The 24,458-nt window shown below is 41.6% G+C and overlaps 1 pseudogene; it reads right to left on the reverse strand.

Annotated features, from left to right (window-relative positions):
- Positions 1-661: 661 nt before the first annotated feature.
- On the reverse strand, positions 662-24,458 carry LOC107811597 (sesquiterpene synthase 9-like; annotated as a pseudogene).

Genomic DNA, 24,458 nt, shown 5'->3' on the forward strand with positions numbered 1-24,458 from the left:
TCCCAATGGTCTAGCCATATGTGTCTACAATTTGGTAGCCAACACATGGTCAACAGTTTCAGGTTTAGGTACTCTACAGCATGAGCATCTGGAAATTGTTTGAAGGCCAAACCTCAATATAATGTCATCCAGAGGTTGTTTCTTTCTGAAAAGTTTCCACATGAAGAAAGAGACTTTGAATGGTATTCCTTTTGCCCAGATTTGCTTTGCTAGAGGATCCTTATCTTGCTTTTGCCTGAGGCATTCCCAAGCAGATGAACAGTTAAAATTTTCATTAGCATTAGGGGACCATATGCAAATGAACAATATAATATTAGCAGGAAGTAGATCCCTAAGAGCTTCTGGCGTCCTACTGATTATTGATTATGAATTCCCTTACCAAAGGTTGTCCATGGCAACGAATGCTTTGCAAATATTCTTCAATCTTTTGAATCCCAATCCTCCCTCTTCTCTTCTGTTGGATAGCAAAGTTTCCTCCAAGTACACTAGTGGTACTTGTTTTTGCCATCATTTTGCCCCCAAAAGAAGTTTGACAAGTGTTTTTCGATCTGTTGAAGTGTAGTGTTTGGAGGTTCCATAGCTGCAAACAGATGGAGTGTTTGAGATAGAAGGATGTGCTTGATGATCAGAGCCTTTCCCCAGCACTAATAAAATTACTCTTCTAGCCTCCTGCCTTATTGATCACTTTAGCAGCCAAGTCAGTAAATAAACTAATCTTCTTCCTGCCAGTGAATATAGGACATCCCAAGTAACTGAAGGGAAACTTGGAGTGTTTGTAGCCGGTCCACCTCTTAATCCTTTTATTGATTCTATGGTCAAGATCCAGATGTGTGATGAGACAACTCTTCTCCTTATTAATTTCTTGCCCAGATGCTTCTTCGTAATTCTTCAGTAGGACGAAGTAATGCCTTGTTTATGTCTTTCCACGCGTTCTTGACTTCCTTTTGAAACTCGAGGTATGCTTCTTCTTTTGAAGCTCCATATTCTTTCATGTAGCATTCAATGATTGAAACTACATGTCCTCTTTGTTGTTCAACCTACGTCAATAATAGATTTCCTTATAATCTTCATCAGAATTATACTTGCAAGCATTTTTCAGTCATGTCTAAATTTCATATAGCTCACTTTAAGCCAAAAATGAAGCAATTCCAGTACATATTCCGGGGTAATTTCATGCATGGTATTCAACTTTTATTTTATAAAGAAAAACTACAAAACCATTTTTGTAATAAAACAAATTACTCAACTTTTTCTAAGTCGCTAAATTATGTTTTATAACAAAAGAATCAATGAACTTTGCCAAAGTATCACAAAAAGGTCACTAATTAAACAATTTCTTTTGTAACCGAAATCATTTTTGTCACTTTTTAATTACAAAAGTAGTTTTGTGATTTTTCGTGATATTTAGATAAAGTTGAATCATTTTTTCGTTGAAATAATAATAATTTAGTGACTTTATTGCAATAAAGTAAAATTTATTATGTACACTTGATAAGTTGTCCCTTTTTACGGTTGTGCCGAGGTCTAATAGTCAAATTAGTAAATGATAAGTTATGGTACTTACTTCATGGTCGATAATATCATCCATTAATCTACAGATTGTTGATGAAGCTCGAACAATTGAAGGCTCACTTGTGATCCATTCGAAAACCTCTTTTGTTATAACTTCCTTCATACCAACCAAGGAATTTGTTCCCAAGTGTCACAGGGGCAGCGGTTACAAGTGCATTTTTGATATACTCCTCACATGTTGGAATGTAGCCCGCGTTCAACCATTAGGCTTCTTTAAAATAGGCTCTCACCAGCTTTTTCATCTAAAAAAGAAATTTAAAAGGTAATAGTACCTAAGAAGTACATACCGTATCTTTTTTTGGATTGAGCATCTTTTATTCATCACTTAGTTTGGCTGAAATTTAAAAAAATAAAAATTAAAAGAAGTTGGAATTAAAAAATAAAAGTAAAGGTAGCTGAAATTATTTTTCAAAAAAAGTAAAAGAAAGTAGAAATTAAAAAAAAGTAAAGTAAAATAACTGAAAATTAAAAAAAGAAAAGTAAAATAAGTGAAAAATAAAAAGAAGTAAAGTAAAAAAAGTAGAAAATTAAAAAAAAAAAAAAAAGTAAAGGAAAGTGGAGAATTATTTTTTTTTTTAAAAGAAGAAAAATGGGAAGTGTGAATTCTTTTTTAATTAAAAACAATAAAAATAAAAAAACAAATCTGAAAAAATTCCAAATTATTTTTCTATAAATAGAAGAGAAATGTGAGGAGAAAAGAAGAGAAGGAAGGGGAAAATAGAGAAGAGAATTGAGAGAAAAAAAATTCTTCTTCTGCGCTAAATGAATTTCTACTCGTTTTATTATTTCTTTCGAAAATTCAAGCAATTCATTACCCTGTTTAAGACCCAAAAATGCCTTAAATTTGAGCCTAAAAACACCTTATGAAGCTTCATTGATAGTCACCTCTCTCACGCCAAAAACTAACAGCCTCACGAGGTACAGTCGAGTTTCGGTCCGGGCTCGAATTTTAGAAGGTTCGTCGCTAGATTTTCTGCTCATTTCAAAATGAGTCAAAACAAATCATGTTTTCCCTGTTGTGTCAAAACCGACTGAACCACGCGAGTCTGATTCTCACTGGATGTGAGATACGTAGGCAAACCTCATCGGTTCCAGTCCCAATTTTCCAAAAATTCACAAAATATTTTCCCTTTCCTTAATTCCCTCTTTAGAATTGTTTCCTTAGAAAATCCAAAAAAAAAAAAACTAAATCCAAAAAGGTTTTCTTCTTTTCCAAAGTCTTTCATTCGAAAAAAAAAAGAAAAAAATTCAAATAAAAATTCCAAAATATTTTCTTTCTTTAGAATTGTATTTTTTTTTTAAAGAATCAAAATTTCGTAAAAAGAAAAAACTCAAATAAAATAATATTTAAAAGTCATTATTAAAAACAATGGGTCAGTCTATTGCTGATCTTCCCTGAACTACGTAATGATCTTATTCATGCCGTGTCATGATACGTAGGCAATCCCCATCGGATTCAATCATAGCCATAAATAAATTGAGTGAAAAAATAAATCGAAAAAAAAAAGAAAAAAATTGAGTGAAAAAGAAAGAAAAGAGTGACAAAAAAATAACAAAGAAAAACAAATAGCGAAAAACAACAAAAAGAGAAAGGAAAAAGAAATCAAGGTATGAAAAAAAAATCAAAAAAAAATAGAAAAAAGAGAGAGTCTCCCGAGAAGGAATCAGTTCACCCCTGTTGGTGAATCATACTCGAGCTTGTTCCAAAAAGCTAGTCAGGCTGGGTCTACTTCAGCCAGTATCCCCGAATCGGCGCACCGGGCTAATGCTAGATGTGAATACCACTCTGGAGCAATGGGACATGATACATAAGACTATTGGATTCTTAAGAGAGCAGTGGAAGACCTCATCGAGGTCAAGACAATAGTTCTTAGGGATGAAGAGGCCCCTAATATAATGAACAATCCTCTGCCTACTCAAACCAATGGGCCAGTAGTCGGAATGATCTGTGAAGATGAGAAAGTTGATCCAGCACTAAAATCCACAGTAGCTATTTCCGCGGTAGAAGAAAAACCTAAAAACGGGCGCCAAACCTGAAAAGTTCTATGTCAGATGGGAGTCTCGGTAGCCGGTCCTGCTATCTTTTTCTGCGTCTGAATTATTTCAAGGTGTAATGCGGACGTTTTACTTTTATTGTCTTACTTTGTGATGTAAACCCTTCTATCTTTAATTTTTTTTTTTAAAAAGACAAAAAAAATCAAATCAAATGAAATTAATATTTCATTGAATGTCTCTTTTCTTAATCTTGTCACCTTTCTTATTCTCTTTAAAGTTATGTTAATGCAAATTTTAAAGCCATGACATGCTTGCGGACTTTATGCCTAGATCCTAAAATGTTGTGAGACCTCAAAATAATGAATCAAGAAGCAGAATGTGTTGAAGATAAGGCTTGTGAGAAAATAAACAAAGAATTGGAACAGTAAGCCTAGGCCAAGTCCGAATGAAATCAGAAGAAGTTGAAATTTCCTCTCTTCGAATCATTGTTGAAGCCGAGATTGAGGATAAATATTGGGTCAAGAATCGATTGGAACAATTGACACTGATTGATGAAAAACGATTGGTCGCAGTTTGCCATGGGCAGTTGTACTAACAAAGAATGGCTTGTGTCTACAACAAGAAAGTGCGACCCAAGAAATTTGAAAAAAGGACAACTCATTCTAAGACGTATCCTCCTACCTCATTAAGAAGCTAAAGGAAAATTGGCTCCAAGTTGGAAAGATCCATACATTGTAACGAGAGTACTACAAAAGGGAGCGTTGTACCTGGGAAGAATCGAAGGAAATGACCCTGAGACAACTATCAATGCAGACGCGGTCAAAAGGTATTATGTTTGACCCTTTTATGCAACTTTAATGCTCTCTGATTGGGATGACGAAGACTTTCATTCTTGATACCCAAACACTATAAACCATTTGCAAACCCTTTGAGCCAGTTACCTTTTCTTTGATTACCCTCTTTGGAACCTGAAAGTATTATTGAAAAAAAAGGAAAAAATATAGAAACAATAGAAAATGAAAAAGAAAATGAGAAAAAAAGGAAAAGGAAAGGAAAAAGAAAAAGAAAAAGAAAAACAAAACAAAACAAAACAAAAATCCAAACAAGTTCTTGTTACTTGAACTACGTTCGACTTGATTCCGAAAGGATACGTAGGCAGCCTCTCTCTGGGGTTCAGTCACACCAACATAAAAATTCACATTTCCAAAAAAAAAAAAAAAAAAAACTAAAACTGGGGAAGATGTTACAATGGTTTGGCGATGGTTTCTCCTTAAAGGTTCCAAAGTTATAATTCAATCCAAATCCTTTTTACCCAAATCCTTTTCAAGTCCTTCCGATCAATCAACAAGAATGTTCAAAATTGGAGGATACAGTCACTTGAATCTAGTGCAACCAAAATGAGAGAAATAAAATGAGAGAGTCTTATTGGTGAAAACCCTCATGGGCGCCGTAAGGCAATGGTGAGTAAAGAAACTAAAATGAGAATCTTTTTAATGAAAACTCGCAAGGAACACTATAAGGCGATGGTGAGAAGAGATATGTCAACTGGTGAAAACCCACAAAGGGCGCCACTGATCGAAAAAAGAATCATCATAGCCATTTGTATCGACACAGTCCTGGGCAAGGTTTCTCGATTTTGAGGCAAAAGTTGTAAGGAATTTCTAAGAGTTGGACAGTTTACACAGATCAGGTATCCAGTCCAAAAGGCATGTCATATTCATTGAAGTTTGCATGTACTCTACATAAGTCCTTCTTTCCTTTTCCCGAAAAGGATACCTCTTGTGTAAATTCATTGTCCATTCCATTATTTGTTGCTCTTTGAGTCCCTTTCGGTAAAACTCTGTTCCAAAACTAAGGCAAATAAAGGATAGCAAGACTGATTTACAGGGCTTTCATTTTATACAAGCTAATATTCAAGAGGCACCCTGCCTTGGCAGGGGCATCAAGTCAACCCTGATTGGCCATGGTGGCTGATGCTTGGAAATCAAAAACTCTCGAAATGAGGAAATCAAATTGAAAGTGCCTACAAGGCAAAATAAAGTTGAATAGGTTAAGTCCCAAGTGGCTATACATTTTGGCAATGTTTTAAAAGCCAAAGGTTCCCCAATGCTCTGAAATTGAAAGTTTTGGAGGAAAGAAGTCGAAAGTGAAATGCCAAAAAGGCAAAATAAAGTTGAAAAGGTTAGGTCTCACGCGACCAACCGTCATGTAAAAGTTTGAAAAGTCAAAGGCTCTTTGGGGCCAGAAATGCAAGTGGTATTCAGGAAATATCTAGTGGAAGGTTTAAATAATCATCAAAAGAAGATGGGCGCAAAGCCAAGCTGCCAAAGACATCAAGGCCACAAACCGACCACCACTTTTGAACACCCATGATTTTTCTTTGTTTGCAGTAGGAACAAAGCAGTGGAGAATGGCGATTCTTAAAGGACGAATGTCGCCAAAGGTAAGTTTCCTCAAAATCTCCACTTTCCTTTATTTTTAGCATGCATCACTACTACTCATACCTCTCATTTTCGTAGCTTAACCCATGTAGAACCTTTTCGCCTAGGGGAATCCAACCCATAGTTTCTGGGTAGAAGTACTCTTCGCCCAGGATGTTTTACGTAGCTTAACCCAGGTAGAACCTTTTTGCCTAGGGGGATCCAGCTCATAGTTTCCGAGTAGAAGTACTCTTCGCTCAGTATGTTTTACGTAGCTTAACCCAGGTAGAACCTTTTCGCCTAGGAGGGATCCACCTTATAGTTCCGGGTAGAAGTACACTTCGCTCAGGTTGTTTTTCGTAGCTTAACCCAGGTAGAACCTTTTCGCCTAGGGGATCCAGCTCATAGTTTCCGGGTAAAAGTTTTCTTCGCCCAGGATGTTTTGCGTAGCTTAACCCAGGTCGAACCTTTTCGCCTAGGGGGATCCAGCTCATAGTTTCCGAGTAGAAGTACTCTTCACTCAGGATGTTTTACGTAGAGCAACCCAAGTAGACCATTTTTGCCTAGGGGGATCCAGCTTATAGTTCAGGATAGAAGTACTCTTCGTTGAGGTTATTATTCGAAGCTTAACCTAGGTAGAACCTTTTTGCCTAGGGGGATTCAGCTCATAATTTCCGAGTAGAAGTACTCTTCGCCCAGGATTGTTTTTCGTAACCTTAACCCATATAGAACTTTTTCGCCTAGGGGGATCCATCTCATAGTTCCGGATAGAAGTACTCTTCGCTCGGGTTGTTTTACATAACTTAGCACAGGTAGAAACTTTTCGCCTAGGGGGATCCATCTCATATTACGGGTAGAAGTACTCTTCACCCAGGATGTTTTACGTATCTTAACCCAGGTAGAACCTTTTCTCCTAGGGGGATACAACTCATAGTTTCCGAGTAGAAGTACTCTTCGCTCAGGATGTTTTACGTAGCTTAACCCAGGTAGAAACTTTTTGCCTAGGGGGATCCAGCTCATAGTTTTCGAGTAGAAGTACTCTTCGCTCAGGATATTTTACGTAGCTTAACCCAGGTAGAACCTTTTTGCCTAGGGGGATCCAGCTCTTAGTTTCCGAGTAGAAGTACTCTTCGCTTAGGATGTTTTACGTAGCTTAAACCAAGTAAAACCTTTTCGCCTACGGGGATCCAGCTTATAGTTACGGGTAGAAGTACTTTTCGTTGAGGCTGTTTTTCGTAGCTTTACCCAGGTAGAACCTTTTCACCTAGGGGAATCTAGCTCATAGTTTCTGGGTAGAAGTACTCTTCGCCTAGGATTATTTTTCATAAGCTTAACCCAGGTAGAAACTTTTCGCCTATGGGGATCCAGCTCATAATTTCCGAGTAGAAGTACTCTTCGCCCAGGATTGTTTTTCGTAAGCTTAACCCATATAGAACTTTTTCGCCTAGGGGGATACATCTCATAGTTCCGGGTAGAAGTACTCTTCGCTCAGGTTGTTTTACGTAACTTTACACAGGTAGAAACTTTTCGCCTAGGGGGATCCATCTCATATTACGGGTAGAAGTACTCTTCGCCCACGATGTTTTACGTAACTTAACATAGGTAGAAACTTTTCGCCTAGGGGGATCCATCTCATATTACGGGTAGAAGTACTCTTCGCCCAGGATGTTTTACGTATCTTAACCCAGGTAGAACCTTTTTGCCTAGGGGGATCCAGCTCATAGTTTCCGAGTAGAAGTACTCTTCGCTCAGGATGTTTTATGTAGCTTAAACCAAGTAAAACCTTTTCGCCTACGGGGCTCCAGCTTATAGTTACGGGTAGAAGTACTCTTCGTTGAGGTTGTTTTTCGTAGCTTTACCCAGGTAGAACCTTTTCACCTAGGGGAATCTAGCTTATAGTTTCCGGGTAGAAGTACTCTTCGCCTAGGATTATTTTTCGTAAGCCTAACCCAGGTAGAAACTTTTCGCCTATGGGGATCCAGCTTATAGTTCCAGTTAGAAGCACTCTTCGCCCAAGTTGTTGTACATAGCTTAACCCAGGTAGAACCGTTTTGCCTAGGGGGATCCACCTCATAGTTTCGGGTAGAAGTATTCTTCGCTCAGGTCGTTTTTCTTAGCTTAACCCAGGTAGAACCTTTTCGCCTAGGGGGATCCAAGTCATAGTTCCGGGTAGAAGTATTCTTCGCTCAGGTTTATTTACATAGCTTAACCCAGGAAGAACCTTTTAGCCTAGGGGGATCCAGCTCATAGTTCTGGGTAGAATTACTCTTCGCTCAGATTGGTTTATGTAGCTTAATCCATGGAGAACCTTTTCGCCTAGAGAGATCCAGTTCATAGTTCCGGGTAGAAGTATTCTTCGCTCAGGTTGTTTTACATAGCTTAACCCGGGTAGATCCATTTCGCCTAGGGGGATCCAGCTCATAGTTTCGGGTAGAAGTACTCTTCACCTAGGCTTGTTTTTCGAAGCTTAACCTAGGTAGAACCTTTTCGCCTACGGGGATCCATCTCATAGTTTTCGGGTAGAAGTACTCTTCGCCTAGGATTGTTTTTCGTAAGCTTAACCCATGTAGAACCTTTTCGTGTAGGGGAATATATCTCATAGTTCCGGGTAAAAGTACTCTTCGCTCAGGTTGTTTTACGTAACTTAACATAGGTAGAAACGTTTTGCCTAGGGGGATCTATCTAATATTCCGGGTAGAAGTACTCTTCGCCCAGGATGATTTACGTAGCTTAACCCGGGTAGAATCTTTTCGCCTAGGCGGATACAACTCATAGTTTTTGAGTAGAAGTACTCTTCACTCAGGATGTTTAACGTAGCTTAACCCAAGTAAAGCCTTTTTGCCTTGGGGGATCCAGCTTATAGTTCCGGGTAGAAGTACTCTTCGCTGAGGTTGTTTTTCGGAGCTTAACCCAGGTAGAACCTTTTTCTCCTAGGGGGATTGAGCTCATAGTTTCCGGGTAGAAGTACTCTTCCCCCAGGATTATTTTTCGTAAGCTTAACCCAGGCAGAAACCTTTCGCCTACGGGGATCCAGCTCATAGTTCCGGGTAGAAGTACTCTTCGCTCAGGTTGTTGTACATAGCTTAACCCAGGTAGAACCATTTCTCCTAGGGGGATCCACCTCATTGTTCCGAGTAGAAGCATTATTCACTTGGGTGGTTTTTCATAGCTTAACCCAGGTAGAACCTTTTTGCCTAGGGGGATCTAGGTCATAGTTCCGGGTAGAAGTACTCTTCGCTTAGGTTTATTTACGTTGCTTAGCCCAGGTAGAACCTTTTTGCCTAGGGGGATCCAGCTCATAGTTCCGGGTAGAATTACTCTTCGCTCAGGTTGTTTTACATTGCTTAACCCATGGAGAACCTTTTCACCTAGAGGGATCCAGTTCATAGTTCTGGGTAAAAGTACTCTTCACTCAGGTTGTTTTACGTAGCTTAACCGAGGTAGAACCTTTTTGCCTAGGGGGATCTAGCTCATAGTTCCAGGTAGAATTACTCTTCACCTAAGCTTTCTTTTTGAAGCATAACCTAGGTAGAACCTTTTCGCCTAGGGGGATTCAGCTCATAGTTCCGGTTAGAAGTACTCTTCGCCCAAGCTATTTTTCATGGCTTAACCCAGGTATTATCCTTTCGCCTGGGGGGATCCAGCTCATAGTTCTGGGTAGAATTACTCTGCACTTTGGATGTTTTTCGTAGCTTAACCCAGGTAGAACCTTTTCGCCTAGGGGGATCCAGCTCATAGTGTCCGGGTAGACGTACTATTTGCTCAGGATATTTTACGTAGCTTAACCCAGGTTGAACCTTTTCGCCTAGGGGGATCCAGCTCAAAGTTCCGAATAGAAGTACTCTTCTCCCAGGCTCTTTTTCGTAGCTTAACCCAGGTAGAACCTTTTCGCCTAGGGTAATCCAACTCAAAATTCTGGGTGGAAGTACTCTTCGCTCAGGTTTCGGGTAGAAGTACTCTTCGCTCAGGTAGTTTTACGTAGCTTAACCCAGGTAGAAACTCTTTGCCTAGGGGGATCCATCTCATAGTTTCGGGTAAAAGTACTCTTCGCTCAGGTTGTTTTACGTAGTTTAACCCAGGTAAAAACTTTTCTCTTAGGGAGATCCATCTCATATTCTGGGAAGAAGTATTGTTCGCTCAGGATGATTTACGTAGCTTAACCCCGGTAAACCTTTTCGCCTAGGGGGATCCAGCTCAAAGTTTCCGAGTAGAAGTACTCTTCGCTCAGGATGTTTTACCTAGCTTAACCCATGTAGAACCTTTTCGCCTAGGGGTATCCAGCTTATAGTTCTGGGTAGAAGTACTCTTCACTCAAATTGTTTTTCGTAGCTTTACCCAGGTAGAACCTTTTCGCCTAGGAGGATCCAGCTCATAGTTCCGGGTAGAAGTACTCTTCGGCTAGGATTGTTTTTCGAAGCTTAACCCTGTTAGAACCTTTTTCGCCTAGGGGGATCCAGCTCATAGTTCCGGGTAGAAGTACTCTTCGCTCAGGTTGTTTTACGTAGCTTAACCCAGGTAGAACCTTTTCACCTAGGGGGATCCAGCTCAGAGATCCGGATAGAAGTACTCTTCTCTTAGGTTATTTTACGTAGCTTAACCCATGAAGAACCTTTTCTCCTAGGGGGATCCAGGTCATAGTTCCGGGTAGAAGTACTCGTTGCTCAGGTTGTTTTACGTAGCTTAACCCAGGTAAAACCTTTTCACCTAGGGGGATCGAGCTCATCGTTCCGAGTAGAACTACTATTCACCTAGGCTTGTTTTTCGAAGCTTAACCCAGGTATAACCTTTTTGCCTAGGGGGATCGAGCTCATAGTTCCGGGTAGAATTACTCTTCGCCGAGGTTGTTTTTCATGGCTTAACCTAGGTAGAATCGTTTCGCCTAGGGGGATCCAGCTCATAGTTCCCCGGATGTTTTTAGTAGCTTACCCATGTAGAACCTTTTCGCCTAGGGGGATCCAGCTCATAGTGTCCGAGTAGAAGTACTCTTCGCTCAGGATGTTTTACGTAGCTTAACTCAGGTTGAACCTTTTTGCCTAAGGGGATCCACCTCATAGTTCCGGATAGAAGTACTCTTTGCCCAGGCTATTTTTCATCGCTTAACCCAGGTAGAACCTTTTCGCCTAGGGGGATCCAACTCAAAGTTCCGGGTAGAAGTACTCTTCGCTAAGGTTATTTTACGTAGCTTGACCCAGGTTGAACCGTTTCGCCTAGGGGGATCCAGCTTATTGTTCAGGGTAGAAGTACTCTTCACTCAGGTTGTTTTTCGTAGCTTAACCCAGGTAGAACCTTTTCGCCTAGGGGATCCAGCTCATATTTTTGGTAGAAGTACTCTTCGCTTGGGTTTTTTTACGTAGCTTAACCCAGGTAGAACCTTTTCGCCTAGCGGGATCTAGCTCCTAGTTCCCGGTAGAAGTACTCTTCACCCAAGCTTATTTTACGTTGGTTAACCCATGTTGAACTTTTTTGCCTAGGGGGATCCAGCTCATAGTGTCCGAGTAGAAGTACTCTTCGCTCAGGATGTTTTACGTAGCTTAACCCAGGTAGAACATTTTTGCCGAGGGGTATACAGCTCATAGTTTCGGGTAGAAGTACTCTTCGCTCAGGATGTTTTACGTGGCTTAACCCAGGTAGAACCTTTTCACCTAGGGGGATCCAGTTACAGTGCCGGGTAGAAGTACTCTTCGCTCAGGTTGTTTTTCGTAGCTTAACCCAGGTAGAACCTTTTTACCTGGGGGATACAACTCATAGTTTTCGGGTAGAAGTACTCTTCGCCCAAGATTATTTTTCATAAGCTTAACCCAGGTAGAACCTTTTCGCCTAGGGAGATCCAGCTCATAGTTCCGAGTATAAGTACTCTTCTCCCAGGATGTTTTTCGATGTTAACCCAGGTAGAACCGTTTCGCCGAGAGGGATCTAACTCAAAGTTCCGGGTATAAGTAATTTTCGCTCAGGTTGTTTTACGTAGCTTAACCCAGGTTTAACCTTTTTTCCTAGGGGGACAGAGCTCATAGTTCCTCGTAGAAATACTCTTCACCCAAGCTTATTTTATGTAGCTTAAACCATGTAGAATCTTTTCGCCTAGGGGGATCCAGCTTATAGTGTCCGGGTAGAAGTAATCTTCGCTCAGGATGTATTACGTAGCTTAACCCAGGTAGAACCTTTTCACCTAGAGGGATGCAGCTCATAGTTCCGGGTAGAAGTACTCTTCGCTCTGTATGTTTTACGTATCCTAACCCGAGTAGAACGTTTTCGCCTAGAGGGGATCCAACACATAGTTCTGGGTAGAAGTACACTTCGCCCAGGTTGGTAGAACCATTTTGCCTAGGGGATCCAGCTCATAGTTCCGGGTAAAAGTACTATTCGCTCAGGTTGTTTCTCGTAGCTTAACCCAGGTAGAACCTTTTCGCCTAGGGGGATCTAGCTCATAGTTTCGGGTTGAAGTACTCTTTTGATTTACGTAGCTTATCACAGGTAGAACCTTTTCGCCTAAGGGGATCCAACTCAAAGTTTCGGGTAAAAGTACTTTTCGCTCAGGTTGTTTTACGTAGCTTAACCCAGGTTTAACCTTTTCGCCTAGGGGGACAGAGCTCATAGTTCCCCGTAGAAATACTCTTAACCCAGGCTTATTTTACATAGCATAAACCAGGTAGAATCTTTTTGCCTAGGGGGATCCAGCTTATAGTGTCCGGGTAGAAGTAATCTTCACTCAGGATGTTTTACGTAGCTTTACCCAGGTAGAACCTTTTCGCCTAGGGGGCTACAGCTCATAGTTCCGGGTAGAAGTACTCTTCGCTCTGGATGTTTTATGTATCTTAACCCGGGTAGAACGTTTTTGCCTAGAGGGGATCCAACATATAGTTCCGGGTAGAAGTACTCTTCGCTCAGGATGTTTTACGTGGCTTAACCTAGGTAGAACCTTTTCACCTAGGGGGATCCAGCTATAGTGCCGGGTAGAAGTACTCTTTGCTCAGGATATTTTACGTAGCTTAACCCGGGTAGAACGTTTTCGCCTAGTGGGATCCAACTCTTAGTTCCGGGTTGAAGTACTCTTCGCCCAAGTTGTTTTACGTATCTTAAACCCAAGTAGATCCTTTTCACCTAAGGGCATCCAACTCATATTCTTGGTAGAAGTACTCTTCGCTCAGGTTGTTTTACGTAGCTTAACCCAGGTAGAACCTTTTCGCCTAGGGGGATCCAGCTCATAGTTTCCGGGTAGAAGTACTCTTCGCCCAGGATTGTTTTTCGTAAGGTTAACCCAGGTAGAACCTTTTCGCCTAAGGGGATCCACCTCATAGTTCCAGGTAGGAGTACTCTTTGCCCAGGCTATTTTTCGTAGCTTAACCCAGGTAGAACCTTTTAGCCTAGGGGGGATCCAACTCAAAGTTTCGGGTAGAAGTACTCTTTGCTCAGGTTTTTTTGCATAGCTTAACCCAGGTTGAACCTTTTCGCCTAGGGGGATCTAGCTAATAGTTCCCGGTAGAAGTACTCTTCACCTAGGCTTATTTTACATTGCTTAACCCAGGTAGAACATTTTCACCTAGGGGGATCCATCTCATAGTGTCCGGGTAGAAGTACTCTTTGCTTAGGATGTATTAGGTAGCTTAACCCAAGTAGAACATTTTCGCCAAGGGGGATGCAGCTCATAGTTCCGGGTAGAAGTACTCTTCGCTCAGGATGTTTTACGTAGCTTAACCCGGGTAGAACATTTTCGCCTAGTGGGATCCAACTCATAGTTCCGGGTAGAAGTACTCTTCGCTTAGGTTTTTTTACGTAGCCAAACCCAGGTTGAACCTTTTTGCTTCGGGGGATCTAGCTCATAGTTCCCGGTAGAGAACTCTTCACCGAGTCTTATTTTACGTTGCTTAACCCAGGTAGAACTTTTTCGCCAAGGGGGATCCAGCTCATAGTTTCCGGGTAGAAGTACTCTTCGCCCAGGATTATTTTTCGTAAGGTTAACCCAGGTAGAACCTTTTCGCCTAAGAGGATCCACCTCATAGTTCCAGGTAGGAGTATTCTTTGCCCAGGCTGTTTTTCGTAGCTTAACCCAGGTAGAACATTTTCGCCTAGGGGGATCCAACCCAAAGTTCCGGGTAGAAGTACTCTTTGCTCAGGTTTTTCAATGTAGCTTACCCCAGGTTGAACCTTTTCGCCTAGGGGGATCTAGCTCATAGTTCCCGGTAGAAGTAATCTTCACCCAGGCTTATTTTACGTTGCTTAACCCAGGTAGAACTTTTTCGCCTAGGGGGATCCAGCTCATAGTGTCCGGGTAGAAGTACTCTTTGCTCAGGATGTTTTACGTTGCTTAACCCAGGTAGAACATTTTCGCCTAGGGGGATCCAGCTCATAGTTTCGGATAGAAGTACTCTTTGCCCAAGCTGATTTTCGTAGTTTAACCCAGGTAGAACTTTTTCGCCTAGGGGGATGCAACTCAAATTTTCGGGTAAAAGTACTATTCGCTCAGGATGTTTTACGTAGCTTAACCCAAGTAGAACCTTTTTGCCTAGGGGTATCCACCTCATAGTTCCGGGTATAAGTACTCTTCGCTCAGATTGTTTTTTCGGAGCTTAACCCAGGTAGAACCTTTTCGCCTAAGGGGATCCACCTCATAGTTCCAGATAGGAGTATTCTTTGCCCAGTCTGTTTTACGTAGCTTAACCCAGGTAGAACCTTTTCACCTAGGGGATCCAGCCCATAGTTTCGGGGTAGAAGTACTCTTCCCCCAGGATGTTTTACGTAGCTTAACCTAGGTAGAACCTTTTTTCCTAGGGGGATCCAGCTCACAGTTTTCGAGTAGAAGTACTATTCGCTTAGTATGATTTACGTAGCTTTACCCAGGTAGAACCTTTTCGCCTAGGGGGGATCGAGCTTATAGTTCCGCACAGAAGTACTCTTCGCTCAGGTTGTTTTTCGTTGCTTAAGTCAGGTATAACCTTTTCGCCTAGGGAGATCCAGCTCATAGTTTCCGGGTAGAAGTACTTTTTGCCCAGGATTGTTTTTCGTAAGGTTAACTCAGGTAGAACCTTTTCGCCTAAGGGGATCCAGCTCATAGTTCCAGGTAGAAGTACTCTTTTCCCTGGCTGTTTTTCGTAGCTTAACCCAAGTAGAACCTTTTCGCCTAGGGGGATCCAACTAAAAGTTCCGGGTAGAAGTACTCTTCGCTCAGGTTTTTTACGTAGATTAACCCAGGTTGAACCTTTTCGCCTAGGGGGATCTAGCTCATAGTTCCCGGTAGAAGTACTCTTCACCGAGGCTTATTTTACAATGCTTAACCCAGGTAGAACGTTTTTGCCTAGGGAGATCCATCACATAGTGTCCGGGTAGAAGTACTCTTCGCTTAAGATGTTTTACGTAGCTTAATCCAGGTGGAACCTTTTTGCCTCGGGGGATCTAGCTCATAGTTCCCGGTAGAGAACTCTTCACCGAGTCTTATTTTACGTTACTTAACCCAGGTAGAACCTTTTCGCCAAGGGGGATCCAGCTCATAGTTTCCGGGTAGAAGTACTCTTCGCCCAGGATTGTTTTTCGTAAGGTTAACCCAGGTAGAACCTTTTCGTCTAAGGGGATCCACCTCATAGTTCCAGGTAGGAGTATTCTTTGCCCAGGCTGTTTTTCGTAGCTTAACCCAGGTAGAACATTTTCGCCTAGGGGGATCCAACCCAAAGTTCCGGGTAGAAGTACTCTTTGCTCAGGTTTTTCAATGTAGCTTACCCCAGGTTGAACCTTTTCGCCTAGGGGGATCTAGCTCATAGTTCCCAGTAGAAGTAATCTTCACCCAGGCTTATTTTACGTTGCTTAACCCAGGTAGAACTTTTTCGCCTAAGGGGATCCAGCTCATAGTGTCCGGGTAGAAGTACTCTTTGCTCAGGATGTTTTACGTTGCGTAACCCAGGTAGAACATTTTCGCCTAGGGGGATCCAGCTCATAGTTTCGGATAGAAGTACTCTTTGCCCAGGCTAATTTTCGTAGTTTAACCCAGGTAGAACTTTTTCGCCTAGGGGGATGCAACTCAAATTTTCGGGTAAAAGTACTATTCGCTCAGGATGTTTTACGTAGCTTAACCCAAGTAGAACCTTTTTGCCTAGGGGTATCCACCTCATAGTTCCGGGTAGAAGTACTCTTCGCTCAGGTTGTTTTTTCGGAGCTTAACCCAGGTAGAACTTTTTCGCCTAAGGGGATCCACCTCATAGTTCCAGGTAGGAGTATTCTTTGCCCAGTCTGTTTTATGTAGCTTAACCCAGGTAGAACCTTTTCACCTAGGGGATCCAGCCCATAGTTTCGGGGTAAAAGTACTCTTCCCCCAGGATGTTTTACGTAGCTTAACCCAGGTAGAACCTTTTCTCCTAGGGGGATCCAGCTCATAGTTTTCGAGTAGAAGTACTATTCGCTTAGTATGATTTATGTAGCTTAACCCAGGTAGAACCTTTTCGCCTAGGGGGGATCGAGCTTATAGTTTCGCGTAGAAGTACTCTTCGCTCAGGTTGTTTTTCGTTGCTTAAGTCAGGTATAACCTTTTCGCCTAGGGAGATCCAGCTCATAGTTTCCGGGTAGAAGTACTTTTTGCCCAGGATTGTTTTTCGTAAGGTTAACCCAGGTAGAACCTTTTCGCCTAAGGGGATCCATCTCATAGTTCCAGGTAGAAGTACTCTTTTCCCTGGCTGTTTTTCGTAGCTTAACCCAAGTAGAACCTATTCGCCTAGGGGGATCCAACTAAAAGTTCCGGGTAGAAGTACTTTTCGCTCAGGTTTTTTTACGTAGATTAACCCAGGTTGAACCTTTTCGCCTAGGGGGATCTAGCTCATAGTTCCCGGTAGAAGTACTCTTCACCGAGGCTTATTTTACAATGCTTAACCCAGGTAGAACGTTTTTGCCTAGGGAGATCCATCACATAGTGTCCGGGTAGAAGTACTCTTCGCTTAAGATGTTTTACGTAGCTTAATCCAGGTGGAACATTTTCGCCAAGGGGGATGCAGCTCATAGTTCCGGGTACAAGTACTCTTTGCTCAGGATGTTTTACGTAGCTTGACCCGGGTAGAACGTTTTCGCCTAGTGGGATCCAACTCATAGTTCCGGGTTGAAGTACTCTTCGCCCAGGTTGTTTTACGCATCTTTACCCCAGGTAGATCCTTTTCATCTTGGGGGATCCAGCTCATATTCTTGGTAGAAGTACTCTTCGCTCAGGTTGTTTTACGTAGCTTAACCCAGGTAGAACCTTTTCGTCTAGGGGGATCCAGCTCATATTCATGGTAGAAGTACTCTTCGCTCAGGTTGTTTTACGTAGCTTAACCCAGGTAGAACCTTTTCGCCTAGGGGGATCCAGCTCATAGTTCTGGGTAGAAGTACTCTTTGATAGGCTTGTATTTCGAAGCTTACCCCAGGTAGAACCTTTTTGCTTAGGGGAGCCTGCTCATAGTTCCGGGTAGAAGTACTCTTCACTCAAGAAGTTTTACGTGACTTAACCGAGGTAGAACCTTTTCACCTAGGGCGACCCAGCTTATAGTTCTGGGTAGAGGTACTCTTCGCTCAAGTTATTTTTCGTAGCTTAAGTGAGGTAGAACCTTTTCGCCTAGGGGGATCCAGCTCATTGTTTCCGGGTAGAAGTACTTCGCCTAGGGGGATCTAGCTCATAGTTCCCGGTAGAAGTACTCTTCACCGAGGTTTATTTTACGTTACTTAACCCAGGTAGAACTTTTTCGCTTTGGGGGATCCAGCTCATAGTGTCCGGGTAGCAGTACTCTTCGCTCAGGATGTTTTACGTAGCTTAACCCAGGTAGAACATTTTCGCCTAGGGGGATGCAGCTCATAGTTCTGGGTAGAAGTACTATTCGCTCAGGATGCTTTACGTAGCTTAACCCGAGTAGAATGTTTTTGCCTAGTGGGATCCAACTCATAGTTCCCGGTAGAAGTACTCTTCGCCCAGGTTATTTTACGTATCTTAACCTAGGTAGATCTTTTTCACCAAGGGGGATCTAGCTCATAGTTTCGGGTAGAAGTATTTTTTGCTCAGGTTGTTTTACGTAGCTTAACCCAGGTAGAACCGTTTCGCCTAGGAGATCCAGCTCATAGTTCCGGGTAAAAGCACTCTTCGTTCAGTTTGTTTCTCGTAGCTTAACCCAGGTAGAACTTTTTCGCCTAGGGAGATCCAGCTCATAGTTCCGGGTTGAAGTGCTCTTTGCTCAGGTTGTTTTACGTAGCTTAACCCTGGTAGAACCTTTTCGCCTAGGGGGATCCATCTCATAGTTCCGGGTAAAAGTACTCTTCGCTTAGGTTATTTTATGTAGCTTAACCCAGGTAGAACATTTTCGTCTAGGGTGATCCAACTCATAGTTTCGGGTAGAAGTACTCTTCGCTCAGGTTGTTTTACGTAGCTTAACCCAAGTAGAACCTTTTCTCCTAGAGGATCCAGCTCATAGTTCCGGGTAGAAAAACTCTTCGCTCAGGTTGTTTTACGTAGCTTAACCCAGGTAGAACCTTTTTGCCTAGGGGAATCCAGCTTAGAGTTCCGGGTAGAAGTACTTTTCACCTAGGCTTATTTTTCGAAACTTAACCCAGGTAGAACCTTTTCACCTAGGAGGATCCAGGTCATAGTTTCGGGTAGAAGTACTCTTTACCTAGGCTTATTTTTCGAAGCATAACCCAGGTAGAACCTTTTCTCCTAGGGGGATCCAGCTCATAGTTTCGGGTAGAAGTACTCTCCACCTAGGCTTGTTTTTCGAAGCTTAACCCAGGTAGAACCTTTTTGCCTCGGGGGATCCAGCTCATAGTTCCGGGTAGATGTACTCTTCGCTCAAGTTTCTTTATGTAGCTTAACCCAGGTAGAACCTTTTCGCCTAGGGGAATCCAGCTCATATTCTTGGTAGAAGTACTCTTTGCTCAGATTCTTTTACGTAGCTTAACCCAGGTAAAACCTTTTCGCTTAGGGGGATCTAGCTCATAGTTTTGGGTAGAAGTACTCTTCGCCCAGGCTGTTTTTCATAGCTTAACCCAGGTAGAATCCTTTAGCCTAGGGGGATCCAGCTCATAGTTCCGGGTAGAAGTACTCTTCACCTAGGATATTTTTCGTAGCTTAACCCAGGTAGAACCTTTTCTCCAAGAGGGATCCAGCTCATAGTGTCCGGGGAGAAGTACTTTTTGTTGAGGATGTTTTACGAAGCTTAACCCGGGTTGAACTCTTTCGCCTAGGGGGATCCAGCTCATAGTTCCGGATAGAAGTACTCTTCGCCCAGGCTGATTTTCGTAGCTTAACCAGGGTAGAACCTTTTCGCCTTGGGGGATCCAACTCAAATTTCCGGGTAAAAGTACTATTCGCTCAAGATGTTTTACGTAGCTTAACACAAATAGAACCTTTTCGCCTAGGGGTATCCAGCTCATAGTTCCGGGTAGAAGTACTCTTCGCTCAAGTTGTTTTACGTAGCTTAACCTAGGTAGAACCTTTTCGCCTAGGGGGATCCAACTCATATTCTTGGTAGAAGTACTCTTCGCTCAAGTTCTATTACGTTTCTTAACCCAGGTAGAACCTTTTTGCCTAGAGGGATCCAGTCCATAATTCCGGGTAGAAGTACTCTTCACTAAGGTTGTTTTTACGTAACTTACCCCAGGTAGAACCTTTTCGCCTAGGGGGATCCAGCTCATAGTTCCGGGTAGAAGTACTCTTCGCTCATGATGTTTTACGTGACTTAACCCAGTTAGAACCTTTTTGCCTAGGGGGATCCCGTTTATAGTTTCGGGTAGAAGTATTCTTTGCTCAGGTTGTTTTTCGTAACTTAAGTCAGGTAAAACTTTTTCTCCTAGGGGGATCCAACTCATAGTTTCCGGGTAGAAGTATTCTTCGCCCAAGATTGTTTTTCATAAGGTTAACCCAGGTAGAACATTTTCGCCTATGGGGATCCAGCTCATAGTTCCAGGTAGAAGTATTCTTTGCCCAGGCTGCTTTTCGTAGCTTAACCCAGGTAGAACCTTTTCTCCTAGGGGGATCCAACTCAAAGTTAAGGGTAGAAGTACTCTTCGCTCAGTTTTTTTAACGTATCTTAACCCAGGTTGAACCTTTTCGCCTAGAGGTATCTAGCTCATAGTTCCCTGTAGAAGTACTCTTCACCCAGGCTTATTTTACGTAGCTTAACCCAGGTAGAACCTTTTCGCCTAAGGGGATGCAACTTATAGTGTCCGGGTAGAAGTACTCTTCGCTCAGGATGTTTTACGTAGCTTAACCCAGGTAGAACATTTTCGCCTAGGGGGATGCAGCTCATAGTTCCGGGTAGAAGTACTTTTCGCTCAGAATGTTTTACGTAGCTTAACCCGGGTAGAATGTTTTGGCCTAGTGGGATCTAATTCATTGTTCCGGATAGAAGTACTCTTCGCCCTTGTTGTTTTACGTAGCTTAACCCAGGTAGATCCTTTTCGCCTAGGGGGATCCAGCTCATAGTTGCGGGTAGAAGTACTATTCGCTCACGTTGTTTTACGTAGCTTAACCCAGGTAGAACCGTTTCTCCTAGGGGGATCCAACTCATAGTTCCGGGTAAAAGTACTCTTCGCTCAAGTTGTTTCTCGTAGCTTAACCCAGGTAGAACATTTTCACCTAGGGGGATCCAGCTCATAGTTCCGGGTTGAAGTACTCTTCGCTCAGGTTATTTTATGTAGCTTAACACGGGTAGAACCTTTTCGCCTAGGGGGATCCATCTCATAGTTCCGGGTAGAAGTACTCTTCGCTCAGGTTGGTTTATGTAGCTTAACTTTGGTAGAACCTTTTCGCCTAGGATGATCCAGCTCATAGTTCCGGGTAGAAGTACTCTTCGCTCAGGTTATTTTACGTAGCTTAACCCAGGTAGAACCTTTTCGCCTAGGGGGATCCAGCTCATAGTTCCGGCTAGAAGTGCTCTTCTCCCAGGTTGTTTTACGTAGCTTAACCCAGGTAGAACCTTTTCGCCTAAGGGGATCCAACTTATAGTTCTAGGTAGAAGTACTCTTCACCTAGGCTTGTTTTTCGAAGCTTAACCCAGGTAGAACTTTTTCGCATAGGGGGATCCAGCTCATAGTTTTGGGTAGAAATACTCTTCACGTAGGCTTATTTTTTGAAGCATAACCCAGGTAGAACCTTTTCGCCTAGGAGGATCTAGCTCATAGTTTCGGGTAGAAGTACTCTCCACCTAGGCTTGTTTTTAGTAGCTTAACCCAGGTAGAACCTTTTCACCTAGGGGGATCCAGCTCATAGTTCCGGGTTGAAGTACTCTTCGCTCAGGTTGTTTTACGTTGCTTAACCCAGGTAGAACCTTTTCTCCTAGGGTGATCCAGCTTATAGTTCCGGGTAGAAGTACTCTTCGCTGAGGTTGTTTTACGTAGCTTAACACAGGTAGAACTTTTTCACCTAGGGGGATCCAACTCATTGTTCGGGGTAGAAGTACTCTTCGCTCAGGTTGTTTTACGTAACTTTACCCGGGTAGAACCTTTTCGCCTAGGGGGATCCAGCTCATAGTTCCGGGTAGAAGTACTCTTTACCTAGGCTTGTTTTTCGAAGCTTAACCCAGGTAGATCCTTTTCGCCTAGGGAGATCCAGCTCATAGTTCTGGGTAGAAGTACTCTTCGCCCAGGCTATTTTTCATGGCCTTAACCCAGGTATAATCCTTTCGCTTAGGGGGATCCAGCTCATAGTTCCGGGTAGAAATACTCTTCACCTCTCATCAATAAGAGAATGCAAAAGATAAATGAAGTAGTATATATATAGTTTTACCTCTGTATTGCATTGGTGAAAAGCACAAGTTCGTCATAGATTGGATAAGCATCAAATGTATCATCATTGGTGGAGATCATTTTGAATACTTTTATTAGCGTTTTTCTCGCACGACTATATCGAGGCTCAAAATACACTCCCAACATCCACAAGTAACTCTCCACTATTTTGTCTCTTACATATGGCAATCTGTTTGCAAGATCCAAATCTTTCCACCAACTAGAATATCACAAGAGCATTACAAGTTACATTTTATCTCATTTAAGCGAAATAAATATATTCTGGGAGTCCTTTTGTTAATAGGCTCCCCATTTTTTGAAGAATGGTCTGGTACACCATTCTTGTATTGTATTCTGTTGTAACTTTGAGACATGATATATACAGCACCTACCCTGCAGATATATGTACGTATGCATGTATGGATGGATGGATACAACACTAACAATGGTGTACCTCGTAAGCTCGCTAAGCTCTCTTTGATGAAGCTTTTGCAACATGTTAAAATCCAATTTGGCAAATTTCAAAAGCAAATCATCATGCGCTTCAATGTTCTCGTAAATGTAAATGTATTTCCTTGCTACCACCCTTGGTACAGTTTTGCGAATAGGGTGGCTTAAGGCTTCAGTAACTTGAACCTTAAGCGAGTTATTGCTCAATTTTGTGACAATGGACTCGAGATGATTGATGGTAAAGTTGAGAGCTTCTTCAAGAATATCTTCCCCGTGCACTCTCAGATGTGCTGCTTCATACAAATTTAATAATGCTTGGACATCAATAGTAGGGGTTTCCTTGAATTCTCCCTCATGGTTAGTGAATTGCTCGAACACATCTGATTAAAATCATATTTATATTTTAACAGAAACTAGATTAGTTAAAAATTTTAAAAAAATAGTTATATCAAGTTAGTTATATATATACACAAATACTAAACTTCACTCGGAACGAGTTTGCCTATAAGTAAATAGATCAACAATTCCTACCATGTCCAGTTTTTTAGAATGGTATATCATTGAAAATAAAGTTATGGTTTTCCTAGTTAAAGAAATATCAACAGTTAGCGCCCAAAGACTAGGTCAGGTGAAAATTTATATGATTGGACAATGCGGACTTCTCTATCAAGTTTAACCTTTAATAATGGTAACAAGGAACAACAAAAGTCGTTCTCAAGCATCTGTGAAAATTTTAAATTCTTCAATAGTTATTTATTGTTAAGCTATAAAAAGTAAGAGTAATAATTACTGAGAGGAGCAGTGGTGAAAGACAGCTACAGGGAGAAGAACAGGGTAGCTGATCTACCGGCAAAGCAAGGAGCAAAAAACTAACTTTTTGGAAGAACAACCATGCCAGCAGTTTCTCCGGTGTTTGCAAATAAAGTTTTTTGGGCAGACATCCTAGCTAGGAACAGGGGCGGCTCAACATATCTCGGATCCTAAGGCGAAATCATATTTGGAGGCCCTTAATCCCAGTATAATTCCACTAGTAGGGTCTTGGGAGGGTAGTTTGTACGCAGACCTTACCCCTACCCTGGAGTAGAGAAGTTGTTTCCGATAGACCCTCGGCTCCCTCCTTCCAAGAACTCCCCAACTTGCTCTTGGGGTGACTCGAACTCACAACCTCTTGGTTGGAAGTGGAGGATGCTCGCTACTAGAGCAACCCACTCTTGTCAAATATACTAATTAATGAGGGAAAAAAATTATCATAATTTATAAATTTATTGTATAAAATAACCTCAATCAAGTAACAAAAAATATACTGTAATATTTTTTTTATTTTAATTATTTATATAAATTATATAATATATAATAGTAACAATAATAATAAAAATTTAAAATAAATTTGGGGGCCTAAGGCAATTGCCTCACTGCCCAAAGCCTTAGAGCCGCGCCGGGCTAGGAACTGTTTTTTCAAGAAACATTTTGGAATGTAATAATAACACTATGGAACAAAACTTAGGGGATACTATATACCCCTCTGATGATGTACCTATTTTACATTAGTTGCTAATATAATCATCCCTTAAACCAAAAAATAAAATAAAATGAAAGCTACTATGTACGGGTGAAATTATGAAATATAATAATGAAATAACGACGAAAAAGAAAATAGTGAAGCGATAGGGCAGAAATAAGTTACTTGAAGACATGTAATGGCCTTGTTGTCTCACAAGTCGAAAGCAAAGAGCAACAACGTAAAGGTTGTCATCAATATTATTGTCATTCTGCAGTTGGGACGCATCAAAGATGTTTTGAATAGATGTTTCGATCTCATTATGAAAATGATATGCTACTCTCAATCGTTGGATTGTGTCAATCAGGACAAGTTTTTGGGTACTATTAATGTCACGAGTTTCTACCAACATCTTCCTGACTTTTTATTTTAACTCTTCAAGTTCAAGTTTTTCTTGGGTAGTAATTTCCTGCAAGAGAAAAAATAGTAGTATTAGTTTTGAGACGGTGACTATATATTGTATAACATGATGATCTCTATTAAGAGATTTCAAAAGTATTTTAATTAATAGAGTAATAATTATAAATGTGATTAATGTAGGGGTAATGTGCAATTCTTGTGTACTTACTGTTTGATGAGAAGTGTAAGAGAGGAAATGGTGTCCCCAAACGGTTGAATGAAAATCTGCCAAAGGACGTGAGCTATTTGTGAGCTATTAGTTAGTCGGTTATAGTTGTGAGCTCAGTAGTTAAGTAATTTATTAAGTTAGTACATAATTGAATTGTATATAAAGTTGTAATCAT

Source organism: Nicotiana tabacum, chromosome 22, assembly GCF_000715075.1.
Source record: "Nicotiana tabacum cultivar K326 chromosome 22, ASM71507v2, whole genome shotgun sequence".
Classification (NCBI taxonomy): Eukaryota; Viridiplantae; Streptophyta; class Magnoliopsida; order Solanales; family Solanaceae; genus Nicotiana; species Nicotiana tabacum.